Below are 25,393 nucleotides of genomic sequence, written 5' to 3'. Positions count from 1 at the left end.
GAACATGTTATATTTTCATTGCTTCCCTTTCTTAGCTCCCAAACATATCAGTCTGTGTGCATGTATTTTACAGCACTCAGTACACTAGAGTGAAATGTGCATTTTCCTATCCTTCTCCCACGTTAGACTGCGTGGCTTCTAGGCCGGTATATTGGCCATGATTTTCTCAGTTGGTCTCATCAGGTCCTAGTACTGGGCAGGGTGCATAATAGCTGTTCACTAAAATATTGTCTTAATAAAGAGGAGACAGAGCTATCTGGCATAATCTTGACCTCCTTAGTTGCAACTTCTAACCATCTCCATATACCGTTAAGAGAAGCCACGTCCACGACTGAGACGACCCATTCTTCATTGGCTCTTAGCAGCCGTAGTCTGGTTCACATTGCTGGCCGTGACTGCCTGGGGGGCAGACCTGAAAAATGATACTCCTGCTACGCCTGACTGCACGTCCGATTACCCATCCCTTGAGTCATATGTTTAGCAACTTATATTTAATAAATACAGCAACTGAATCCGATTATTGCGAGCCCAGTGATAGTTAAACCCAATTGCCAGGGAAACAGAGTTAGAATCCTGAATTGTTTTTATGTATTGCGATGGGCAATTGGAATGTCTGTTCCATATGGCGTGGACTCTGCGGATTGCACAGCCCGTTCCCCGTCAGATGGTCCCATTTTGGGTCAGTGATGATGACAGGAAACAATGTATAGAGGCAGGTGATCTCTAAGGGGGTCCATCAGACTTCAGTTGTCTCCGCTCAATCACTGTCCCACAGCAGACCAACGGTCTTTGGCACAGCTGAGCTTGCATCCTTACGTTTGTAATTGGCGCATTGATATTTACGATGCTGGCTCTATGTAGGGCTTCAGAAAGGCAGAGACAATGATGGGAAGAGAACAAATGCCTCATATAAAGGTTAGTGGAGATTGTTTCCATGCTTCCAGAGGCGGGGGCGGGTTCTTTTATCTGCACCAGTTCACCCGTTTCCAGCTGTCATGGTTCTGAGGTGCATCCACAAAGCCGCCGAGCATTCAGCCAGAGAGGAGGGGGTCACCTGCTGCTCAGCCTCCAGAGTGACATTTTTCCTTCTCTGACCACCCTCCCAGCCCCCAGAATGTCCTCTCCTTCCTTCTTGAGGCTGCCTGGGGAGTTTACCATCCTTTACCCTGGCGGGAGGAAGTGGCTTCCTCTCCCATCATTGAGTGGAAATTATAGAAATGTCTTTAAAGATGTTCCCCTCGGGCTCACCTGTTCAGCTTATTAATAAAGCCATTCTATAGCTTCCAGGGGGTGAAATGACCTGCTATGAGCCTGAGGTCACTCTTTGATAAAAGAACTCCATTCATATCCCAAGAAGAGACACACGCCTCTCTCAATGCCCCTTGCTAAGGCTTTTGTGAATGCTTTTAGAGTCTATTACGGGGAGGCTGGCTTGGCCACATTAGGAATATCAATTGAGTTCACACAGCCATTCTCCCTATCACAAAGGAGCATTCACACGGTATTCACCAGCTCGGTGGAGACAGTAAGTCTGCTTCCCTCCGCAGCCCCTTTCCCTTCCTTGTCAAGCGGGATCAGCTCAGTGAAGGGCGCAGGCAGTCTAGCTTTAAGAAATTGCTCTGCAACCTGCCCTCTTGAGCCCGCAGCCACTTTTCTTCTGTCTGTCACATGTCCTGAGTAGGTTCCTTCTTCTCTAAACATTCTTTCCATCTTGCGGTGATCTTTCTCCCTTTCTTGCTCGCTTTCTGAGTTTCTTCCTAAGAATCTGCAGCTCGGCAAACTCGTGGGTGTGGATGTTGAAGTGTCATGGCGACTGACTCTGCCGCTCAGTGGCCAGGATACCAAGCCCTCTGATCTCCATGGAAAGGACGGATACCTTCCAGCTGGAGTGCACAAATGCCTTGAAGTCACAAAACTTTCTTGTTTAAAAAATAAAACGACGCCTGCTTGCTCAAGTGGTAAAAGTCTTAACGGCCTACGTAAGGCAAATGGCGATAAAGCAAAACCAGGGCTGCTTTATAGCCAACCGTTCACGTGAGAGAGGTGCGTACAGTAATGATAATAGTCGTAACAAGAAGTAGGTGTTAGAGAAGGAGGGCTGGAAGTGGGGGCTGTGATAAAATGCATCTCTCCCACCCCTGTCGTGTGTGTGTAACTCCTACAAAGCAAGATCGGGGTGTTCCTTCCTGGGCAGGGGACAGCCACACTGACCGAGTGCCTCCTGTTTTGACTTGGTCCTTGATCACGCACTGCTGCATGGTGGGGATGAGGCTGCCGTCTGGAACTAGGTGGAAGGAAGAAATGGCTCTCCTTGCCTTCTACCATGTTTCTCTCTTGCACTAATACCAGAGGTACCCCCCCCCCACCATAGTCAGACACAGTTATTATACTGGGCCCACTGGCCAGTGTCTAAGTCTTGGTCACTGCAGAAGAGTCATCTCAGACAGACTCCTTACACAAGGACTTGCCCCTCTAGAGAAGCCTAGAGGCACTTCAGTATGCTCTAGGGTGTTGGGGTTTATATTTTGGGCCATATGCTAGTGGCTAGGAGCTAGGCAAGGCAGTATCCCTCCCATGCACCCCAGTGAACCCTCCCCGAAAAGTTCTTTGGCAGCAACAGCATCTAATTTTAAGTTCATATCCCGCTTGCCTTTCCTCTTGTCCCCCACCTCCGGAAAGCCTTATTTAAATATTCCCCCTGGTCCTAGCTACGCTACAGAGTTGGGAGGACAGGATCCTGGCTCATGTTTGGTCAGAACATTAAGTAGGAACAGCTCTGTCCCCAGATGAGCAGTGGTGGCCCTAATAATTAACAAAAGATTTCCCTTAGGCAGCATTTTCCAAAGTGGGTTGCATATAATGAGAGTTCCGTTTGGATATTAATAAGCCTTATGGGGAAAAAAAGCGCCATGGTTAACCAGATTTGGGGAAAGTTGAGTTAAGCATCTGAAATGAGCTGCCTCCTCGCAAGGCTGCACAAGGCCTTTTCACTAGTTTTCTGTGGCTGCTGTGACAAATTGCCACACCTGGCGGTTTGCATTCTCATAGTTCTGGAGCCCGGAAGTCTGAAGTCAGTAACACTGAGCTGAAATCAAGGTGTTAGCAGGGCTGTGTTCTCCCCGTGAGCACTAGGGGAGAATCTGTTCCTTGCCTCTTTCAGCTTCTGGTGGATGTCCCCATTTCTTGACTTGTGTCCAGGTCACCCTGATCTTCACGGCCAGCATCTTCACGTGTCTCTCTGCTGCACTGTCATGTCATCTTCTCCTCGGGGTGTGTGCGCATGTGTGAAGCCTCCCTCTGCCTCCCTCTCATGAGGATACATGTGATTGCATTTAGAGCCCACCCCGGAATAAACTGCTCCTCTCAAGATCCTTAATTTAATCACATCTTTTGTCATATTAGGTAATGTTCAAATCCCTCCAGGGATTTGGGAGTGAATATATCTTTTTTCAGGATCACCCTTTAACTCCCTGCAGCCTTTAATGCGTTACGAGCAGAGGGCATCTCCAGGATGAGGCAGGTGTTGTGAAGTGTTTCTCAAACCTTGGTGATAAACCAACCCTCCTTTCAGGACATTTTTGTAGAATCAGTGTTCTGAAGAACACACTTTGGAAAATTTCACCAAGGGAAGATGAATCTCAGGGGAAAATGAAACCTGATCCATCCAGCTGCCCTTCCCTTTGTAGATCTGGGTTATATTTTCCTAAGGAAGATGGCACTTTCCTTGCCTTAGGAGTTAATATCATTGCACAGAGAAAATATGAAAAAGAAATCAGCAATTTCACAGGGACATCTAAGCCAAACTCCACAGATGAAGTGTCTCTAGGGAACAGTGAAAATAGCATTGTATTAGGAGTTTCAAAACCTGGGTTGGATTCCTGGTCCTCCTATATACAAGCCTAAATGATGCTGGGGAAGTAATTAGGCTTTTCTAAGCCTTGGTTTTCTCATCTGTGAAATGGGGATACCTACCTTGTCATATCCTGTGACTACTGTGTGCAAAAGCACTTTATTAAATATGAAACTTTATACAATATAAATAATTATTTTTTACCATGGGAAACTCAAAGTTGAAAAAAAAAATCGTGTCCTATTCGAAGACGATGATGGTGAGGCTAGGTGATCTTCTCTGGCGGTCAAGTTGTTTTTGCTCAGTAAAAGACCATAGCAACATGACTATCCTTTTTTTAAATTTTTAAAATTTATTTATTTGGGGGGAGTAATTAGGGTTATTTATTTTTAATGGAGGTACTGGGGATTGAACCTAGGACCTTGTGCATGCTAGGCACATACTGTACCTCTGAGCTATACCCTCCCCCAACTATCCTTTTTTATCTCCTGTTATATATCCAATACTTGGCATCTAGTATGTTCTCAGTAAATGTGGGAAGAGTGAAGTCTTCTTGCCTGGATCATTCCCCCCAAGTGTCAGTTTCAGAGACTCATGGACTCCCTGGGCTGGAAGGGCTCTTGAGATACCATCAAATGCTGATCGGGGAACTATCAAAGGCTGGCTACAGGAGAATCAGCTGGGAGCTCCTTAAATACAGTTGCCAGGCACCACCCTGGGGATTCTGATTCAGTAGATCTGAAGTGGCACCTGGGACTCTGCATTTTTAACAAGTTTCCTGGGAGGTGTTGATACCGCTTGTCCGTAAAACCGATCAAGCTTTTCCCAGTATCTTCATGCAGAACCACTCCGGAAGCATCACACTAGGTAGTCTCTTTCTTTTTAAAGACCTCCGTGGATTTTTGCAACTTCCTTTCCTAGAAATGCCCTTTGTACCAAGTGGTCATATGAGAGAGCCACAACTCAGGGCATCTTAGTTCATTCACTCACTCATTCACTTATCTGTCCCTTCCTACAGGCATTTATTGTGCACCTACTGTGCACCTGTCACTGTGCTAATTTATTCCACTGCATCCCTTCTCAGGAGCTCCCTTGTCAACACGAACCCCATTTCTCTTTTTTTGACTTTAGTAAATAGAGATATAGGGAGACTCGCCTTTCTGCTTCACTGTTTGCTTTTCTCTTTTCCAGGGATTATCTTTAAAGTAAGAAGGAAGCTTTTCTTTCCTTGAATGATGAATCTTTTAATGCCTCAGAATCATGGATCAGACAGTTGGGAGGTGCCTCACGAGACCCAGTCCTCGAAAAGGTAAGGAACCATCGTCCCCCCTTCGCCATTTACACATAAACTGAGTAGAAGTTAGGAATACCGGATGATTTTCCCAGCACCCAATTCAAGAAATGTGGGGCTTAGAGCTCCTGTCTTTCCTCCTTTTATTTCTTAAAATAATGTTTATTCAGAACTCTTCATTCTGAAATAATATATGTGGAAGCAATAGTCTCCCCCCACAAAAAAAAATTCTACCTTTTGTCTATTCATCTGGCTGGCTTGGGGAGCGGGCCTTTTCTTCTGCAGGGTTCATAATTACTTATTGACATCTGATATGTGCCAGTGTTGGCTTATAAATAAATATCCCATGCCCCCAAACTGAGCCAGCCGATACCTATTAAAGGGTGGATGAGTAAACTGTTAGCTGTGTTTTATTTTCCTAGGCTGCAGTGTGGCCTTGAGTTTTCTTCAGAGTCTCTCTAGCCCCAGAGGGTGACAGTGCCTCCCCATGAGCCCCGCTTCTCCTGTCTTTACTGGGTCTCTCTTCCAAGGATGCTCCGTTCGTTTGTCACCAGCGGTCTCCAATGTCAATGGGGAGGCAGGTCTCCAGGCAGATCTAAAACCTGCCATGGGATCTGCTGGAGTTGGGGTGCAGCAGCTGGTACTCAGCTCAAGTTTCACAGGGTCCAGGATGGTGCTGCCCTCCTGTGGCAAGTCACGTCCTACCAGGAGCGAGGAGGGATGGACCCATATCTCTGACCTGCATGTCAGAGGATCAGGCTAATCACAGAAGTGATCTTTTTCATTTTAAACAAAATTCTGCCATATCTTGTTGGGTTCTCTTTTTTTTAAGGGTTTCTAGACAGAGGTGCTGCCTTCCTCTGCTCACGTCGATCCAGAGGTCAACAGAAGGCATGTGTAGGCGCTAGAGAAGGCCTCAGGGCCATGAGCTGGGGACTCAAGTCCTGGGCTGGATTGTGGGAATAGGATGGTGATGAGCCCCATAAGGGCAATGGGAAGCTTGAGAGTTGCTGTATTTTCTGGGCCAAACTTAAATGCCTGGTGGCCCCAAGGAAAGGGCAAGATACTCTACTTTTTTTTTTTTTTTTTTTTGGTGCCTAGGGAGCACGCAGAAGACACTCTGGACTTGGTGAGAGTGCTAGTCTTCTTTCCTTTCTTTCTTTCTTTTAAATTGTTGATTTTTTATATACAATTTATATCATGACTTTGCACTCCATTTTCTGGGATTGTGATCATTCAAAATGGCCCCTTAATGCTGTTAGCAGTGAAATCTGAAGTCCAAAGGATCCAAAGAAATTAACTTTGAAGGAGAACAAGTAGTACTAATTATGAAATGTGCCAAATTCCCACCTTTTCTCTCTTTTCCCCTACTCTGTCTTCACCCAGTTGGTCCGAAGCACTTTAAAGGTGATAAAACCGTTTTGTGTACAAATATACAAGGCCATCATCTTCTCCCCTTCCCCAGCCCAGCGTCATCCTCCACCACCTTCCCTTATCCCAAGAGAGTCTAGATTGGGAACGTTTTGCTTTCTTTGCAAAACTTGTGAATTTAGGACCAGCCCAGCAGCAGATCAGCCCCTCCCCTCTCCCACCCTCCCCACGGGGAGTGTTCAAGGGCTATTTGCATATGTCCTGAGAAGGGGAGTCCTGGGAAGCCACCCATACCAGCTGTCACGGCCACCCTTCCAGGATAACTGGAGTGAAAGGACATGCCTCATTGTGTCTTGGCTTGGAAAGTATTCTGATGCCGGGAAATGTGGGGTGGAAGGCCAAAGTGTAGGGCAGAAGGAAGACAGATGAATGGTTAATGAGGGCTGAAGTGGCAGATTGAGAGAGAGCACAAACACAATAGACAGAGCGACCGGATTGATGGATTGGACCAAGAGATGTAAATAGAATAGTTTATCTAAGCTGTTTAGAGTCTCTCCTTCTTATCTATCCATCTATTTATCTATCTACAGGAAGCAGGGGCTGATAGGGGTACAGATAGATAACGCTAGTGAGATGGATTCGTGGCAGGCACGGAGCCTCTGGGCATCCCAGACTTCAGGACAGCAAAGGGGGTTCAGGACTTGGAGGACAGGTGACAGGCACTTCCCTGGAGGATTCCTGCCCCTCCTGTGCCCCAAATAAAGACACAATGAGCGTGCAGACAGAGAGGGTCACTCAGGCGGCGGTGCAGGGACTGCTCACCGCCTTCCTGCTCCGGACCCCTCCGCTGACAGTGTGCAGGTGCTCTCCTCTCGGACCCCAGAGCGGAAAGCTGCCCATCTGAGGGGGAGGCTGGGAGAGCACTGCTTGGTGCTGGCATACGTTTTCATCCCAAAGCCTTGCTTTAAATTCCAGTCAGGCTTCCAGTCTCGCAACAACAGGGGAAAGGAAGAGGAGAAAAAAAAGAGAAGGAAAGCTAACAGGGCTCCGGCTGTTCCGGAAAGCTGTCAGCTGTCAGGTCTGCTCAACTGACAACCCGGAGCCCTGGGAGCCCAGCCCCCAGAGAGGGGAGGGCTGGCCTGGGGGTGGGGTGGGGAGTTGTTGCTGGTTGCCAACCACGTGATGAGCTTCCCTCCCTACCCTGCCCTCCCTCTGGGGTCAGGCAGGGCCTTGAGCTAACCAGCAAGCCTCCCAGAGGGGCCAGGGGAGTGAGGTGGGTGTGTCCTCTGGTCCACCAGTCACCCAGGGGAAGAAGGGGCCGCAGGGTCCAAGGGGGCTGCGTGGAGGAGAAGTCAGGCCCTCTCAGGACATCCCTCCCTTGTTAGGTTGGGACGGGTTCTTTAGGGCGAGGGAGGGGTGGCAGTGGAGGGGAAGCTCAGAGATTTCCAGAGCTGACTCTAGGCACGCAGGTGCCGTGGAACCCACCTTTGGCCCATGTCACATTGGGATTGAGTACCTTCCGGCTAGCTAGCTGGCAGCCACTCCTGGGACAAGCTGGCCCTCCCTCTCCACATCTCCACACGCTGTCTTCCAGGATCTCCTCTCTTTCTCCTCCTCCTGTTCTTTCTGCTGGACTCAAATTCCTAGGTTTGAAATTTCTGTGAACCTCAAGATCGCCTTTTCAGGGCAGACTCTTGTGCCAAGTGGGAAAACATTACTGGGCTCGATTCCAGTCCTCACCACCCAGTGACTTTGTGACCTTCGTCCAAGACCCTACTACTTTCTGTGTAACCTTGATTTCAGTCCCTGCTACAAACTCTGTGACCTGGCCTCGAGTCCCATCCCCACTTCCTATTGTCTGTGTGACCTCAATTCTAGTCCTGACTGCTTATTATGAGACCTTCATCCTAGTCTGACCTACTTACCGTGACCTTCATCCTAGCCTCCACTGCTTATTCACTATGACCTTCATCCTAGGCCCCACTACTGACTGACTATGACCTTGACTCCAGTCCCCACTATTTACTGTATGACCTTGACTCCAGTCCCCACTGCTTACTCATTGTGACCTTCATCCTAGATCCCACTGTTTATTCACTATGACCTTCATCCTAGGCACCACTACTATGACCTTGATTCCAGTCCCTACTATTTTCTGTATGACCTTGACTCCAGTCCCCACTGCTTACTCACTGTCACCTTTGTCCTAGATCCCACAACCTACTTACACGTGATTTTGAACAAATAAGCCTTATCCCTAAGAGGGAGATAATCTCTAATCCACTGATCAAACAAAGTGCACATACAGAGACATTTCATAAACTGTAGGCGTCTGTAAGACATTATTCTTCCCTGATTTATCTTGGTTCCCCTGACAGCCCCTGGCACAAAGACTTACACAGAGTAGCCACTCAATAATAGTCAAATGAATGAATAAATAAATGGATGAGGGGATGTAGTAGAGAAATGTTTCCTGGAGCATCTGTGCCCACTGCAGCTCTAGACTCGGGAGCTCTGGGATGGGACCTGGGAGTCCAGCCTTCACCTGGCTGCACAGGTCGTCAGTGTTTCAAAACTGGCAAGTTTCTCTTCTAAGCAGGGAAGCAGAGGGCCAATAACCAGGTTTTGTGATTTTTTTTAAGCATATAGACTACGACATTGTTGAATCCCCAGCACATAGCACAGTGCCTGAAAAACAAGATTGATGCTCAGCACAACGTTTTATAGCTTGAGGGTTACAGTCAAGGTTTTGGTAGAAAGCCAGTTACTGAAGTTTCATTGATGATTAAACATTCGTCCCTACCCTCAAAACAATCACATGCAGAGATAGTTTTAAGACATTGCTACAGTGCAGCCAGAGACATACACAGGGACATCACTCCAAGAGGGCGAATGTCCGGCAAGGCCAGGCAGGGCTGGGCTGGGGTGAGGCGGGCGAGGTACCTGGGACACCAGATTTAAGTAGGCGGTACTCTCATTTCTGTGGAAGTGCCTCCTTGGATTGTGTGCCTTTGGGGCCCTGCCCACCTTACCCTAGGCCTGGCCCTGAGGTAAGGAGAAGGGTTAGAGGGGGCTTCTGGAAGGAGTCATTAGGTCTGAAAAGATGAATAGATGGTGGTTTTCCAGGGGTCTCTGAGGAAGGAAGTTACTTCAGGAAGAGGGAAGAGCAGAGAGGTGTGACAGCCACGATGGTGCAGGTGGAGGTTACCTGCCCGTGGAGAGGGCAGGGGCGTAGATTAAACGCGGAGAGTTGGGAGACCTGAGGGAGGAACACAGCATGGCGGGGTCTTGCCAACCGCGTTAAGGACCTTGGAATTGACTTTGAGACTATGAGAGCCGGAGAGTAACATGGTACATTTATGCTTGAAACAGAACATTCTGGTCAATCTCTAGACACTGTGCTGTCCAATTCATAGATCTTATGAACCACAAATGCGAGCCATATGTGTTACTTTAAATTTGCTAGGAGCCATATTAAAAAAGGAATGGGGAAAGGGAAAACTAATTTGAATAATATATTTTATTTGACTTGATATATTCAAATACAATCATTATAACCATTTTAACATGTAATCAATATTAAACAATATTAATGAGATATTTTATATTCCTTTTTATTGTACTAAGTCCTCAAAATCCAGTGTGAATTCATGCTTATAGCACATCTCAATTCAGTCTAGCCACCTCTTAAGTGCTCAGTAGCCCCGCGTGGCTAAAGGCTGCAGTACTGAACAATGCACATCTAGAGGATGGAATGTAGATGCTAAGAAATAAAGGTGGGGTTTTACAAGGTTCAAGGGAAGAAGATAAATTTCTAAACCAGCATGTTGGTAGTGGGAATGGAGAGAAGGCGATAGGTTGTCAAGTGGCTTAGCTTCTCCTAGCTACTTGGTTTGTGAAATCTGGACACAGCATTTACCTCCCTGGGTGATGTAAAGATTCTTTGAGGTGCCGTATGTAACACATCAGCCCAGGCTGGCAGGCAAAGTATGCTCAGCCAGCATTGTCCCCACTACCCGAGCTGTTTGCTCTCTCCAGGAACAAGAATGGACATCTGACTTGGATAAGGTGGGGCTTAAGGCACTGGGATGATACAGTACCAGGCGTAGACTGTGATCACTAAAAGGAATTGCTGCATGGAATTCCCACCACACCTTCCTGGGTGTCTCCCTGGCTATCGCTCAGGTGACGGGAAGTTAGTACCTGACTGTCGTGGGGAAGCTGGAAGAGTACATGAAGCCAGTCCAGGAGAGGCAGAAAAGCAGAATTGCTGACAGTCCAGGCAGCAGCCACTCTGACTATCAGCAGCCAGCAGTTGGCAGCAGCTCCAGATGATTGAGAACTGAACAGCTTAATTGGAAGAGCACGAGCATTGTGGAGTGCCAGGCAGGCACGGCCAAGTGCAAGAATGTTTCCCCAGAGCCCGCCTTCCCTGCCTTAGGCTGCTCTTGGGGAATGCCCCCAGCCAAACCCTTGTGTACAGATCAACAGCTCCTTGGAATTTAAATACAAAAATCTTTTCCAAGAAGATGCAGGACACGGCCCTCCAGATGGAGTTGCTTGTTGCTTAATATTGAGGAAAGAGGCTGGGGGTAGGAGGGAGGGAAGATAAGTCATTTTCTACTCCATGAGAACTCCATCTCCACATGGGGTGTCCAAAGAGTAAGACAGAGGCTACAAGTAAACCTTAGCTGCATTAAGACCCTTCTGATCATGCCTACCTCATCTTTCCACCAAGGTAACTTTCAGATGTATATTTGTTCAAAATGATTATTTTGGTCAGCTGAAGTCATTGGGTGGGTGCTGAGAATTTTCAAAAGTTACCAAGTAATTAATGCCTAGAATTGGAGAGGAGTACAGTCCAGGTTCCCTTGGGTTCCCTCTGATGCACATTAATTTGCTTATCTCTGTATTAGTCAGCATAAGCCAACTGTTGTAACAAACAGCCCCCAAATTCTCCTGGGATAACACAACAAGTGATTGTGTAACAGTCTGATTTAGAGGAGCAGCTCTCCTGGAAAGCTTTCTTCCAAGCAGATGTGCAAGGGCCCTCATACCTTACGTCTCCTGGCTCTAACCTTCAGTCCTCAGAACCCTTTCCTATCTTCTCAGAAGAGAGAAAAGGAAAAGGAGAATTGCATTTGGGAGCGTCCATGGGCCAGGCGTGGGGAGGAGGCACATCATCTCTGCCCAGTTCCTTTGTCCAGAGGTCAGGCACATGGCTGCACTTAACTTCAGGAGGCTGGCAAATACAGACTATCTCTGTGTGAAGGAAAAACAGGAAAAATGCTTGCTGAACATCTAGTTGATCTTTGCCACAGTCGTTCTCTTCTCTCTCTTTCTCTCTCTCTCTTTTTTTCCTCTCTCTCTATGATGAGAATAAGATGGACTGTTTTAGGCTCTGACTTGACCCTGGAGGTTTGAGAGTCAGGAGGCTGCAGGAAAGGGGCAACATTAATTAGAGGGTGATGCTCTGAAGTTTCAAGGTGATCATTAATCAGCATAATGTCATGGTGAAGAAGTTGTAATGCCAAACTAAATTTTCTCTCTGTACTCCAAACCTATTTCATCAGTTTCTAAGCCAAATAAAGGTGCTGCCACCAGAGTGCCACCAGAGTGGAGGGCTATCGCGTGACTAATTGGCACCACATTGTCATCCATGGGTCTAGGTACTTTCTCTGTAAATATCTTTGCCACAAACATTTTTACTGTGTAATTAATTGGCTATAAAGCATTTTTGCCATGAACGATAAAATAACCGGTCGATAGTTTTTAGTTTGACAGTTTGGTTTCCACTGGTTGAAATGAATTAGTATTTCTTCTAGTTAGTGACTTTTTTGATGGCTTTATCTGGCTGTCAGATGACAATGATTCACCCCAAGAGTTGGTTACTTATTTGGAAACACAGTACATTGGAGGAGAAAGAAGCCAAGGGCCTCGAAGGCACAGAGTTGAACCCACATTTCCCTTAGAACTTTGGAAGGTCCATGAAGGGACAAGTGACAAAATGCAAAGGACAGACAACAGTGCAGAGGCTTTCCTAGCACGATACAAAGCTTGGTTACAAACATACATCCTAGTATTTGGAAATTGATACCTCTCTTAGTGAAGGAATAAATTTAAGCAAAAAAGAAAAACTATAATGCTGAGCAAGGAGACAAATCAACAAGCAAATATATATACAAAGCCATGAATGAAAGACTTGGAAGTCAAGTGCTTAGGTACAATACACAAAATAAAATCAGTTGTCTGCGCAGCATTGCCACGAATCTACACCCATTTAAAATGTATTCAAAGATTTTGTATTTTGCAATACAATCTTCCTAGTTTTGTGATTCGTTTTTTTGTGTTTCATTATGTCCTCCTTTAATTTTTTGTTATTTTATCTTTCGTGGCAGAATTGCCTTATGGCCAATTTGTTACATGATGAAAATGTTTGCAGCAAAAATGCTTATGTTGAAAATACCTAACATGGTCACTCATGGCCCCCATTTGCCAGCCAAGCTTAGCAGATCTTTTGTGGTGCTACTATGGCAGCAGAATGTTTTCTTTTTGCTTTAAAATGCAACCCTGAATGTCCAGAATAAGCAAACTGTATCTGCACAGGTGTGGAGATTCCTGTCTGGTAAGACACTGTGAAAGGCAGGCAGTGGTCCTGATAACAGAGATGGTCTTTGTAACAGATGCTGTTATGTGGCACAGAAGTTCCCTCTTTAGGGTTGATGCACATGCCCCCTGGGTTCTTGGAACACTGACTGCTGACTGCTCACAGTTCACAGCTACGCCTCTCACTCGGAACTGCCTTGACCACAGTTATGCCTCCTCCCATGCGTAACACCTTCCACAGAGTCTATGGCTAATGATGGCCTGCTTGGAGATTTTAAAGGCTAGCTCTCTCATCTCAATCTGGCATAGCTCTGAAGGGCCCATTCGAGCTCCAAAACTCCCCATAGAGTCTGCTTAGGTCTCTGTTACAACTTCATTACAAGTCAGCTGCTGCTTCTGCCCAGACTTTCCGTCTTCACTTCCTTACCTATGTCCCCCTCAAGAACTCACCCCATTAAAGCTTCTGCATGCAACTTCTCATCTAAGAATTTGTTGACACAGAAAGTGGTTTTAGGAAGCTTTCAAAATGGGATTTTGGAGGTGGGTCAGTCATTGGCTGTCTGACAATGCCAACCCCATCAGTGGCAGTAGGTAGAGAGAGCTTGCCCCTGAGATGCTGTAGCAGTGAAGTTGTTAAAATTCGGGAAGTTTCTGTGCAGTTGTTGAAACAGTCACCAGCAGTAGACTGATACGGGATATCTGTAGAAGGGGATGATACATGCCCTGGTGCAGTATTTCTCATGATTGAAGGGATAAAGGAAATGTAATTATAAGGACCATGGAATTGGGTGGCTGTTGCTGAGCACCATTGATTTCTGAAAGATAAATAATGACTGGCTCAGATGATTAATCACCATTTCAAGACAGAATATGAAGCTGGAGGGCCTCCTAACAGCATTTAGGGAAACCCTGGTCTCCTGCAACCAAAGTACATACCAAGAGAATAGAAAACTAGGCCCAGGACTTAATCATTAAAGTGGTAGAGCTTCAGGTAGGATTGAATTCTCAGCCTCTGTAAGTCCCTGTGACAAGCACAGGGCACTAATGGGGAAGGAACAGGACGCTGGCACTTGCAGTGGGCCAAGTAGATGCCGTTAAGGACCTTGACTTGCTGCGCCCTCAGAAGTCTGCCCCTCCGTTAGAAGATAGTGTCCCACCCCTTGCTTGAAGATGGTGCAGAGACCTCAAATGAGGCATGTACTTTGTAAGACAACGCTTGCCTGCTTTAGGATCCTCGCACCACCCCTCTTGGCAACCAATCCAGTAAGGAAGATTGAATCTCAGTAAAGCAGGCTAGACAAAGGCTGAGCCTGCTATGGAAGGAGGAAGGGGACACGTCAAAGGAGCTGCAAGGCCTGGCTAATGTGTGCTCGTAGTAGCTGGTAGCATGTGTGTGGGGCTGAAACCTGGAGTCCTGGGTCAAGAGGGCCAGAACGTAAGGTTGGATAAACAAGAGTTTATCAGTGTAGGAACAGCCTTCTTTTTACGTGATTTGACACCCTGGCAGGCACCGAGGAGCTAATACCACTCTGCTGCTAGAAGGGCTGTTAGGATCTGGAAAAAGCCAAGATCCGCACATCGTGAAGTAGAAATGCTAGACCTGCCGTGGAGGATGGTGAAAGAATAGATCGAAAGTTTCAAAATAGTTGGCACACCAGACTGCATATACTGCATAAGACTGGAAACCCACCAGTTCAGTATGTTCCATGGGAGGGGCCCGAAGCGTACCCCAAGTGTCATGCCAGTAAGGAATACGCTGGTGAAAGCTGGGTCAGCTCAGTGGTGACTGTTCTCTGTAGGTCCAGGCTGATGATGGCAGAGGCTGATTTAGAATTTGGCTTCCAATAGACTGATTAGATCTCCAAAAAATAAAGGTCCAAGTGTTGGCACTCAACCCTCAGAAGCGAGGTAGTTGCAGTTATTGTAATGAAGCGAAGTGGCCATAGGTACCATGTTATGTGGCAAAACCCAAGTGGCATTTGGGTTGAGCTGGAGGAGGACTCTAACCTCCAAAGAACCGTGGAGATATTAATGGGAACTCGGTGTTTCCAGAGGTAAGTTAGGGGATAATTAAGTAAAGAGGGAACTTCTTAGTTTACATAAGCAAATAGTACCAAGGATGGATGATGATAAGGAAGAGGGAAGCCTCGTGAATTAAAATTCATGTTACTTTGCCGTCTCAGCTTCCCCACGTGGGTTTTACAGATGCTATTAAAAACCTTAGACTAATGTCAGGCACAAATTATTATTTTTTTGTCATTGATATGTCTTGATTTATACAATAAAGCATTAATTATTTCACTGCTTAGAAAGAAAAAAATTCATGTTACTTTGTCAGGTTCTCAGACTTGAGTCAGTCCTCAGACCTGGAAGACCGAGGGCAGAAAGAGATGCTGGCTCCTGTGAAAAAGAATCCTGCAACTCTATAGCAGCTTATTCAGTTGAAATTCCTCTAGTCTTTCTCCTACGGGACTATAGTGGTTTACTTAAGTGATGTGAATTTGGTAAAAGGGAATACCCAAACTTTTCAATGACAGTTAAACATAGAGTCAGAATTGACATTGGTACCTAATACGGGACCTGATATGCCAAAATAGCCTTGTTGGACCTAGAACTCAATTCGGGGAGTATCGCCATATAGTGCTGCTGTACCGGGCAGAAGACACATGAAATTCTGGAATCCTTGGTCTGGCTCGCAGTGGGTCTACTGGGTTCGTGGATGCACCTGATGGTCATTTTCTGGTATAATTGGAAATGACATACTCAGTATTTGGTAGAAACCCTTGGAGTTGGCATTTGTTCCTTAATCTGTGGAGTAAGAAATATCATAGTAGTGAAAGCTGGATGGAAGCCTCTGCAACTTCCACCCAAGCCAAGACTGTAAATAAAGCGATAACATTGCAACCTGGGGAGAAGAGTAAACATTAGTGCTACCTTCAGAGATGTAAAGAATACAAAGGTGGTGGTCTGTGATGAATCCCCCATTTAATTTAATAGAAGAGTCCATACAAAAACGGAATGAATTGTGACCAAATGATTCATTATTACAGAATCAAATGGTGGCCCCAGTTGCAGCTGCTGTGCCAGATGTGGTTTTACTGAAGCATGTATGCCTCCAGTACGTATTAAGTGGCCATTGATCTGGTGAGTACATTCTTTTCCATCCCTGTAGGAAAAGAGGATCAGATGCAGTTTATATTTCTGTGAGGTGGACAAGGGTATACAATTCTGGTCTTGTCTCAGGTTATGTTAACACTTTGACCCTCAGTTATAATATTGCTAGAAGGCAGGTGAAGTGTCTGACATCCCACAGGACATCGCACTGGCCCACTGTATTGACAATGTTATGCTAATTGGACCAGATAAGCAAGAAGGACCAGCTGTGTTGAAAGCCTTGGCAAAACAGATGCGCTCCAGAGGGTGGAGATGAACGCTTCAGAACCCCAGCACATTACTGAACTATTTAGGGATCCAAAGTTCTGAAGAAAGCTAGACCTTTTCAGGTTCTAGAGGGACCATATTCTGTACCTGGCAACACTGCTCTGACCCATGTATTGGGGAATATTAAAGGTTGTGAACTTTGAGTGGTGTCTCAAGCAGGAAAGCTCAGCAGAAGGACTGGGCTGTAGTAAAGAGGTCTTGACATTTGAACCATATGACCAGGAGACACTATAGGGCTGATGGCATCTGTGTGAATAGAGTTTATGGAAAGCCCCAATGGAAGAATTACAATGTAGACCTATGGGGTTCTGAATAAAGTCCTTGCCATCTACAACAGAGGACTGTCACCGTCAGGAATTAGTTACTGATGTGCTAGTCGGCCCTGGTAAATACAGAGCTTCTGTCTGTGAGAGACCAAGGACCTTGCGGCCGCAGTATCCATCGTGAGCTACGTTCAGTCAAAGCCACCAAGTCATAAGGTGAGGCTTTCCAGCAGCAATCCATTCTAAGATGGATATAGTGCATCCAAGACTGGGAACAAGCAGAGCTAGAGAGCTAACAAGCTAACCAAGCAGGTGGCCCAGAGCCAAATGCCATCCATCAGAGTTGTGTTAGTGTATCTCCCACAGCTCACATCCGTAGCCTAATGGTAGGCCTTTATGACCAGATAACAGGGAAGGAGAAAGGCCAAGCTTTATTTATAGGGTGGCAGCGATGGACAGTGATGAGGGGAAATCCTCTCGGTGGGAAGAATTTTGATATTAGGTGCAATTACTCAATAACTATGTGTAGAAAGAGAAGTGGCCCGAGGGAAGAGTAGAGAGAAACTTATGGGCAGTAGTGAGTGGCATGGTTGGTTGGTCCAGGGTCTGGAAGGAGGAAGATTGGAAAGCCAGAGACAAAGAGGTCTGGGAAAAGGCATGTTGGATAATCTACGGAAGTGGACGGGAAGTGTGAAGGTTTTTGAACGGCATGTTAAAGCTCAGCAGAGAACTTCTGCTGTGGAAGAGATACTGAACAATGAGACAGCATGACTTGGTCAGCTGGTGGAAGCCATTGGACACTCTGGTGCTGGCACAATGGATGCATGAACCAGTCATGGCAACAGGCATGAACGCTAAGCATGGGTTTCCATTCATCAAGGCTGAGACAGCTTGGAGACAGCTTGGAGACAGCTGAGAGCTTTGGAGATGAGCTAAGAACTTTGAACAAACAGTCTAGATTATCGATTACTCTCACATTTATAGTGTGTTAGCTTTTGGATACCTTTGTGTGCCCACAAATAGTGCTGAGAGTGATATATTTCTCTGTAAGCCAATCTGACTCTGCAGTAAAACAGTTTTCTCAAGTGCTCCCGGTAAGATCATAAAGAAAGCCTTTTGCTTTCATAGGAAGCAGCAAGAGCAAGACTGTGTCTTGACAGCAAGAGCAAGAATGCACCGGCTAAAGAAGAGTCATTAAGAACAAAGGCTGTGCTAAAACTACACTTGAAGATGTTACACCCTTGTAAATAAAAAAATTCTAAGGAATCCACCAAAAAATTTTAGAGCTTATTCAGCAAGGTTGCAGGAGACAAGATGAATATATGAAAATCAATTGTAGTTCTATACACAAATAATGAACAATCCAAAACTGAAATTAAGGAAACAATTTCATTTATAATAGCATCAAAAAATAAAATACTTAGGAATAAATTTAGCAGAAGAAGTGTAAGACTTTTAAGGCCAGAAACTCCAAAATACCATCAAAAGAAATTAATGATTTAAATGGAAATACGTTCCATGTTTATAGATCAGAAGATTTAATATTATTAAGATGGCAATACTCCCCAAATTGATTTACAGATTTGACATAATCCCCATTAAATTCCAGCTGCATTTTTTTTTTGCAGGAAATGACAAGTTGAACCTCAAAAACCCCAGAATAGTCATAACATCTTGACAAAGAAAAAGTTGGAGGACACACGTTTCCTGATTCCCAAATTTACCACAAGGCTACAGATACTACAAATAAACACCGGCATGAAGATAGACATACAGACCAGTCAAATAGAATTGAGGGTTTAGAAATCAAGCCATACTTTTATGGTCAGTCCATTTTTAACACGTGTGCCAAGACAAATCCATGGGGGAAGAAACATCTTTTCAATAAGTGGTGGGACAACTGGATATCCACATACAAAAGAATAAAGTTGGACCCCTGTCTCACACTATATACAAAAATTAACTCAAAATGGATCAGAGGTCAAAATGTAATAGCTAAAATTATAAGACACTTAGAAGAAAACATAGGCATCAATCTAGGTGACCTTAGGTTAGGCAGTGGATTTTTAGGTAGCAACAAAACAGCAAAAGAAAAAAGATAAATTGGACTTCATCAAAATTTTAAACTTTGTGCTTCAAAAGATACTATCAAGAAAGTGAAAAGAAAATCATACATATTGTATGATTCCATTTATATGTAATATTCAGAATAGGCAAATCCATAGAAACTTAAAAGAGATTAGTGGTTGCCAAGGGCTGGGGGTCAGGGAGGAATGGAGAGTGACTACTAATGGATACAGGATTTCTTTCTTGGGTCACGTAAATGTTCTGGCGTTGGAGAGCAATGATCGATGCACAACTTTTGGAATAAGAACTATTGTACTGTACACTTTAGAGGGGTGAACTTTATGGCATGTGAATTATATCTCACTAAAGCTGTTATTTTCCAAAGAAGGAAGAGCAGGAGGATGGATGTGGAATGTGAACATTAGGCTGATTCGCCACTGAGTCTATGAATATGCGTCTAGACTTCTGCTGCTCCCACTTCTTAGAACGCTTCCCCCACCTTTCTGCCTGTGCATGTCTTCTACTTCTAATGTAAACTCTGCCTGGCTCATTACTGTATCTAAAAGCGGTACGGTAGTACTATGCCCTGGTTGCCCATCAAGGAATTCAGCTAGGAATCGACTGCAGTCGGTACTTGCTAGAAGTGCACTTAAGAGGTGCAATTTGAAAGAGACAGTCTAATGGGCATGTTAACTGGCCATTCTCTCTGCTGCTCCAAGCTCTGTCACTGTAATAAATTATATCATCAGAAACAACCTGGGTACCTGGGCCACATGACCTAGCCAGGCACAGGCGTTTTGGTGATGAGCGATATTACGATATTCTCTGCTTTTTTTTTTCTTTTTTTAGAGGATCTATATAAGAAATATCTGTGCGAATGGCTTATCTATGCCTGCCACAAACCTGCAATTGAAAACCTTTTCTATTAGATTACCTAATGACCCTTATGTAAGGGCCTGGATGATAAATTTCTCTGTTTCCAGGAAGAAGTTTGCTTCTGCAGGTGAGTGATATATTTCTTTTTCCTTTCCTTCGCTTCTCTTCTAAACATAGAAACTACTGAATGCGATAAAAAATAACCCCCACTTACTGATCATGTACTGTGAGCCTACCCCTGCCCTTTACATGCTTTACTTTATTTGACCATCACAGCATCCTATGACAGCCACACAGGTATTGCTCCTTTTTTACAGATGTGCAAACTGAGGCTGAAAGAGATTAAATGACACATCCCGCCTCTAACAATTGTTAAGTGACAGAGATGGAGATTTGAACCAGAGCAGCCTGACACCAGAAAGCATGCTAAGTCCAGCTTCTGCTTTCACTTAGCTGTATAGCCACCCCCAAGTTTCATAATATAAGTCATCTGCAAAGATTTTTGAATTAAGGGAGTCTACATACTAAATACATGTTTGTTTAATTCCCCATGTCTCCTCTCTGAAAACTCTCAATAAATAACATTGATTCATTCCTCCAAGTTTGCGATCCTTGGAAGAATGACCCTACATAAATTCTGGTGGCTGTTTTTATTAATGATGCAAAGGTAGTCATCGCACAGGCTGGAGGAGAGGGGGACAGAACTGAAAACAGAAATAATTCATTTTTTTTTCTTAGATTAGGTACCTAGAGGTGGTATGGCACCTTAGCAGTCTAAAGTCAGGGGCCTCTGGGTGCTTGGACCTTGCTGCTGCGAATTTAATCATCTCGCCTGATGTATGTTTCTGACAGGAACTCCCAGTCCCACTTCGGAACAGATTTACTCTGATCGGCTTGCGGGGAAAAGATCTTTACTCAACCAGCATGATTCAGCTGGTCTGTGGGGCTGCTTGTCTGTAAACACATTCCCAGGCAAGCTAGCTCAGCCCACAGAATTTTGATTTGGTTGTTTCCTTTCTTTTTCCTCTGCTTTCTCCTCTCTCTTCTTAGACTACTGGTATAGATGGGCCAGGAGCCTGCCTCCTAACTGGTTGAGAGGTTAAAGGCTAGCGGAGTGCCAAGATTTTCTTAAGTGAGGTCTTCACCTCCTGGCCAGGCATCATCAACCTTTGGCTTCTTTAGTCCCTGTACTTCCCAGGAGGCTCCTGATTTTAGCATCCTGAGCACTGCAGGAAGATGACAGGCATCCTATCCAAGGACCATGCTCCTCCAAGGATGGTCTTCAGGCCAGCAGCAGAAGCATCACCTGGGAGCTTCTGACAAGTGCAGAACTGAGGCGCACCCAGACCTGCTGAATTCAACTCTGCAGGTAAATCACATGTACATTAAAGCCGGGAAGCCCTGATTTCAGAACACTCTCCCCTCAAGGGGAGGAGGCATCTCCTCTATCAAACAGATCGCCCATGGCAGTGCCTTGAGTGTGCCTCGGACTGCGCAACAAGGTGCTGACATGGTGCCCAGGAGTTAGAAATAAAGGCGCCTGCAAGACGCAGCGTGCGCCTTCGTGGGGCTCTGCTGCTGTCACTGCTCTTTTCTGCCCTCTGAGAAAGAGGCACGCATTACGTGGTAAATCTTTCCCTCATGAATATGTAAATCACCTGGAGACCTGGAGTATTGCTTCCTTAGTTATTAGAAGGTTCACAACAAATGGCAGCAGCGTCTGGTCCAGGGAGTGATTTGCTTCCTTTCTGTGCTCCATCAGGACTTTGCACATCTCAGCCAGAGAATGCACCACTCTGATTTGTTTCTGCATTCCCACATTATATTGTACAATTCTTCATGGCCCAGAAGAATACAGAAAAGAAGGAAAGAAGGAGGAAAGGAAGGAGGGAGGGGGGAAAGAAATGGGGTTCCGTTTTAGAGAATTGAAGGTACAGGTGTATTCTGGAAGTTGGAGAGTATGGAGCAGAAGTCTGCAGAGAAGTGAGTGTTCACAAAGAGAAAGGAGAGACAAATCTTAGGGAGACGGGGATGAAGCTCTTGGGGTACAGATAAGGGGACATATCAAGAATTAAGGTCACTTTAAATATAAGTGTGGTGCCAACATGCGAATCCAGGTCTGTCTGACTTATGACCTACGTGTCTCCTGAACCACACTGCTTTTAACATCATGAAAGGAGCGCACTAGAAGGTCCCCCAGTACCTGCATGGGAAACCCAACTCCCTCGTCCACAGAAGAGCAAACTCCAGGGAAGTGGAGTGACTTGCCTGCAGTTACCGAGCTGGCTGGTGGCAGAACAAGAGACCAGAGAAAGACGTGTGTCTACAGCCAGTTGCCCGACCTGAACTTTCTAGCCTGTCCTTCCAGGTCTGGAGTGCAGACCTTAGCGTTGTGTCTTGGGGGCCCCTTTGGTCCATGCGCTCCTTTCTGCTGCAAGGAGCAAGGACTCAGTCCACAGAAGACCATTGCCTCGTCACTCTTCGCTGCCACGATCCTGGACTGAGGTCACACACTTGCTATGGTGACCATGCAGCCTTAAGACCTTTGGAGGTTGGTGGTACCCAGATTCCTCCAGCCTTCACAGGGAACGTGTTTTGCAGAAGTTATCAGATTTGTAAAGATACTCAAACTGTAATTGGTGGTCTGTAGAAAATGTCAAGAAATTGGAGGCAGGATGTTGTAATTAAAAAACATCGAGCTGAAAAAGTCATCAGGAAACTGGAAGGTTTATCCTCTTTCTCCAGCTTAGATGGAAACATGTCTACTCGGTGCTTAAAGCTTCTCAGGGGAGAAACTTTACTTTTTTTTTTTTCTTTCACTTGTTATAGCAACTGATTATTTTTGCAGAACCAACCCCAGCAAAAAATGCGGGCACACTCCTACCGCTCAGAAGTCCTTTTCTTCCTGGAAAATGGTCTTTTCTCCCACTCTCACGCCCAAGCCCTGAACTGGGTCCTTGTCATCTCCCACAACCCGGATGTCATTTACTGGCAGAGAGCGGTCGAGAAAGACCCAGATTAGACTGCTGTTCGGAGCCCCACCGATAAGTACAACCTTGGGAAAGTTCTCTCGCCCCTTCTTCCGCGTGTCGGAAATCAGTAGACTTGGGCGACCTCTAAAAGCCTTCCATCTCCAAAAACCTAATCCTCTATTTTGCCAGTGGGTTGAACAAGACGTATTTCTTCCTAAGGGCATTGTAATTTTCATACAAAATATAATGGCAAGAAAAGACCTCTTTTATATGCAAGAGAACAGACTTACGTGATGAAATTACAGACGCTGGAGGTGGTATCTGGGGGACAGGACACCAGGTCGGCAATGTATGTATTCCATCCACCCATAAGGCAGCTCTGGCCCTCATGACCGCTATTTCCATATTCGTGAAAGGAAGCCAGGAACTGAATCTGGACTATTTCCGATAACCCAGTGTCTGAAGCGGTCTTCAGTTACGTTTCTGGCTATGGGTGCATGAGTCTGCATGATATTAGCAGCAGCAGGTTTTAAATATATTATTTCGTATTAGAGGTGTTAGTCTCGAGCATTAGGGCAGATTAGCATTTGATGTATTAGCTCTTTGGGGTTACAATTAAAAGTTGAATTTCAGATTGCTAATATTCAGTAATTGAATTGTGATTTGGCTCTTAATTCCACAATGCGTTCACCAGTATTGACAACCCAGTACTAATTAATTAATGGCAATTCTTTATTTGCAACCGTGTCTGAGAATAGGTAGTTCACATCTTCTGACTATTAAAGACTCTTAAGGCAACAATTTGGGGACAGCCTTTCCTTACTGTGGTATTTCTCAGTCTAGCTTTCTGAGAAACTCTATGCTGAATTTGTGGTTTCAAGACTTTAAACGCCTCTTAAGGAATCCTGCCCATCCTATGCTCCCCTCTTCTTCCACCTGCCTTCTAGAAGCCAAGTCTCTGGTCTGCTGTTTTGATCCAAGCTCTTGTACACCAGATACTCCATCACTGTCTTGGAACAGAGGAGTCAGGTATCCATCACAGGTAACAGATGAGTAGGTCAAACAGAAACATGTCTACTACTGTAATTAATTATTAATGCCTTCTACCAGTATGGTACTTGCTTCTGGGCTCAGAAGGGCACCCCTAGATATTTAACCAATGTGTAAGAGTACTTTTAGATGAAGTTGATACCCTCAGCTTCATGGTTTTAACCTTCATGCAGGCAAGACGTGGAAATCTTTGTAACCAGATGCATGTATTTCTAAAACCACAACACATCATACCAGCATCTTCTCAGAACCTTCCTACGGGAATGAGTCTGAGAAAGGAGATGTAGCATCCTTCCTAATAACTCTGTAGGTGGGCTTTTGCCCCGAGTCTGCTCTCTGAGTCAGAGACAGTTCAGGTTTCCCACCCCTTGGCCGCGGGGCTGGCTCAGGTGGGACGTGAGCCCTCGTGTACTGACTCAGCTCTCGCTAGGCCAATTACCTTCATGCTACTGAGGGTCAAACTGCAAATTTTGGGCACAGCACATTTTCAATTGCTCTTCTCCCCACTCTGAATATTGCTACACACGATATGCCTTTAATTTGTGGGTGGAAGCCTCTGCCCATGCACTCCTGTAGCATGTAGACGTGCATACTCAGAATGCTAACACCAGACTCTCAGGTCTGCCTTGGACCTCTCAGACCCCACCCCTGGAGGGTCTCAAAGCCTTCCCACCGGTTGCAACCCCTTTCCCAACAAATGCACACTCCTCTGGCACATCGACACCCCCACCGATGAAAATGACATCTGCTGGTTCCATCTTCCACAGATGAAGAGCTTGATATAAACCCTGCAAAGGAAGCAGTCGCTGAGCCAGAAATAGGCAGCCAGTACCTGCGTTCATCCCGAGATCATCCCGTCACTCCGGATTTCCATACAAGAAGCCTTCTGGGAAACTGTAAAGAAAGAAATGCCTGAGGCTGCGTACCTACCAAGGATTTCAGGTACCCATGGATTGAAAGGTGGTGCAGTGATTAAATAGGATGCTGAATTCTTCTCTGTATGACAGTAAGTGTAGAAGGCTCTGGGAAGATATAGGCGTGACCATCACTCCTGTCTCCTAGTTCCTTTTGTACCAACAGAGATGTACCACAGGTACAGAATGAGGTACTTAGTATTTTTGTGGGGACTTTTGCCTGAACGGAATGGGGGTTGTCATGCCTACGCACTGTACTTGGATCATGTGGAGAATAGAGAAGTGATTCTCCGAAAGATTTGCTATAAAATGCTTCTCACTCCACCCGGAGGAAGCACTAAGGGAGAATGATGCATTGTTCTGTGTGGCGTTATGTCAAACCTGCCTTTGGGGCTGGGAAAGTGATAATCAGACAGAGTTGAGAAAACCAAATGTCATGTCTGCATCTTTCCCAGTTTCCTTAAAAGGTGACACCAGACCGAAAGGTAAGATGCAGAGTACGGGAAATTCTCCTGATGTCCGCCGCACTGTAGGCAAAGAGGAGCCCCCTTTAGCAGGGTCTTGCCCCACCACGAAGGCTGCAGCTCCCTGTGACAGCAAGAACTTCCCTGATAGTGGGAAATCCTGGTTGTAGGACCTGTGGTAGCCTTCACACCTGGGAGAAAAGGAGGTGGACTAGCCGGATAAATCTC

At 45.6% G+C, this 25,393-nt stretch overlaps 2 long non-coding RNA genes across 3 annotated transcripts in view; both read left to right on the top strand.

The window, feature by feature from the left end:
* LOC116148072 (uncharacterized) overlaps positions 1 to 18,899 on the top strand; it is a 319,134-nt gene extending 300,235 nt beyond the window's left edge. The window contains exons 5-7 of the long non-coding RNA XR_010377415.1: positions 5,042 to 5,159; positions 16,169 to 16,262; positions 17,951 to 18,899. This is a non-coding gene — a long non-coding RNA (uncharacterized LOC116148072). The remainder of the gene's footprint in view (positions 1 to 5,041; positions 5,160 to 16,168; positions 16,263 to 17,950) is intronic.
* An 801-nt stretch (positions 18,900 to 19,700) lies between these two features.
* On the top strand, positions 19,701 to 24,723 carry LOC135318943 (uncharacterized). Of its 2 annotated transcripts, none has more exons than XR_010377413.1 (3): positions 19,701 to 19,892; positions 20,948 to 21,134; positions 24,555 to 24,723. It is a non-coding gene; the product is annotated as an uncharacterized LOC135318943 (long non-coding RNA). The 2 variants fall into 2 exon arrangements; XR_010377414.1 differs by lacking the exon at positions 24,555 to 24,723 and adding an exon at positions 23,685 to 24,006.
* The last annotated feature ends 670 nt before the right edge of the window (positions 24,724 to 25,393 follow it).

The sequence above is a fragment of the Camelus dromedarius genome, chromosome 23, assembly GCF_036321535.1.
Source record: "Camelus dromedarius isolate mCamDro1 chromosome 23, mCamDro1.pat, whole genome shotgun sequence".
In the NCBI taxonomy this organism is placed as follows: domain Eukaryota; kingdom Metazoa; phylum Chordata; class Mammalia; order Artiodactyla; family Camelidae; genus Camelus; species Camelus dromedarius.
The sequence above is the reverse complement of the archived record's forward strand: the minus strand, read 5'-3'. Positions and strand labels throughout refer to the sequence as shown.